This window comes from Mandrillus leucophaeus, unplaced genomic scaffold (genome assembly GCF_000951045.1).
Source record: "Mandrillus leucophaeus isolate KB7577 unplaced genomic scaffold, Mleu.le_1.0 Scaffold100, whole genome shotgun sequence".
NCBI classification, from domain to species: domain Eukaryota; kingdom Metazoa; phylum Chordata; class Mammalia; order Primates; family Cercopithecidae; genus Mandrillus; species Mandrillus leucophaeus.
This window is the reverse complement of record NW_012098099.1, coordinates 2,508,128-2,510,242: the sequence shown is the minus strand read 5'-3', so window position 1 is coordinate 2,510,242 and position 2,115 is coordinate 2,508,128.

Here is a 2,115-nt window from a genome sequence, read left to right as displayed (position 1 = left end):
TTTGCTTTTTATTATTTATTTATTTATTTATTTTATTTTTATTTTTTATTTTTATTATACTTTAAGTTCTAGGGTACATGTGCACAACGTGCAGGAAGAACTTTCTAACTTCTTTTCTTTCTCTCTCTCTGTCTCTCTCTCTCTTTTTTTTTTTTAAGATGGTGTCTCACTCTGTCACCCAGGTCGGAGGGCAGTGGCGTGATCTCGGCTTACTGCAACTTGTTTCTCTTTTTGTTATTAGGTTGTTGCAAAAGCATTCAAAGCAATGGCAAAAACAGCAATTACTTTTGCAACAACCTATTACCTAGGCTAGAGTCAGAGCCCCGCACCTTGAGAGTGATGAGTTGCGAGAGTCTGCCCCCAGCAGGCAGATTGAGAGAGCGCATGGTTTAGCGGAATGATTATTTTAGCTATAGTCCATGGGACAGAATGGAGATGTTGCAATCTGATGCAGATCATCTGAAAGTCTTGTGCAATATCCTGATTAAGTGTGGACAGAGCACAATAAAAAAGGAATTTGGAAGTTGGAAACATGCTGGGTTCAGGCAGACATAAAAGGCAGCATCTGGAAAACCTATCAGGACTCAATTTCAGGGCAAGTGATCATAGGTAAGTGGGATCATGGAACTTGACCTCAAGATTACAATATAGGAACAATAAATAGGTTATGAAGATAGTGAGCAGGTAAACAGCACCACCAAGGAATCTCAGTAATAGATTTGTAACAAAGGAGCAGAGCAGAACTCTTTATGAGAGCTAGATGGTCATAAGGAGAGGGTTGGCACAGCAGTGGTTCATGCAGAATCTCCTGAGATGCAGATAAACCTTTTCTGATTGGGAGAAGGTTAATCCAAAACTTGAGGTGGAGATGTAGTCACAGGAAAGTAGCAAGAGTATATGGGGGAGCTGAGACATGAAGAGGCATTTCCTAGAAGGGAAAATCAGGCTTTAAAGTCAGGCAGATGAGTTTGCCTGGGAAACAATCAAGAGAGCTGAGTCTGAGGCAGGGAGCTGGTGGGGAGTGAGCCGAAGTGTGTCAGGTAAGGCAGAGAACCAAAACCAGATATCAGGTGGCAAGTCAAGAACAAGTAACGTAGAGTACGTGGATGGATCTGGGCAGGGCTGGGAAGACATACACTTGGCTCTATGTGCTTGGCTAGCTGAATGTTTTGCAGCTATATCTACAGGTGCTTTTATTATCATGCACCCGGCAAGGAATTTTATTATAAATAGCTTGGGTCCTAGGTTTTGGGACGGGAAGAAGCCTCTGCTCCTGGGAATAACTGTGATGTTACCATAACACATGGTGACTTGTCCCAGCAAATGGAGCAGGGACATGGATGAGGAAAGTCACAGAAAAGTATTGTGGCCAGGCGCGGTGGCTCACGCTTGTAATCCCAGCACTTTGGGAGGCCGAGGAGGGTGGATGACCTGTCAGGAGTTCAAGACGAGCCTGGCCAAAATGATGAAACTCTGTCTCTACTAAAAATACAAAAAATTAGCCAGGCATGGTGGCAGGCACCTATAATCCCAGCTACTCGGGAGGATGAGGCAGGAGAATCACTTGAATCACTTGAACCTGGGAAGCGGAGGTTGCAGTGAGACGAGATCCCACCACTGCACTCCAGTCTGGTGACAGAGTGAGACTCCGTCTAAAAAAAAAGAAAAAAAAAGAAAAGAAAAGTATTGCTAGGATTAGCATCCCTGATAGTTACCATTCCAGTTATTGCCAACTTGATAGACCCCTCAGAAAAACAGAAGTTTGCAGGAATTTTGCAGCCACAAGATGATGTTTAAAATATTCCTAGAAGATGTTTTCCACTTCACACGTTGGATATTTATCTCATACATTAATCAATATTGGTCAAGTATGGTGGCTCATGCCTGTAATCCCAACATTTTGGGAGGTCAAGGCAAGTGGATTTCTTGAGCCTACGAGTTTGATACCAGCCTGGGCAACATGGTGAAACCTTGTCTCTACAAAAAATACAAAAATTAGGCCAGGTGTGGTGGTCCACATCTATAGTTCTAGCTACTGGGAAGGCTGAGGTGGGAGGATCACTTGCGAACAGGAGATCGAGGCTGCAGTGAACCATGATGATGCCACTGCACTCC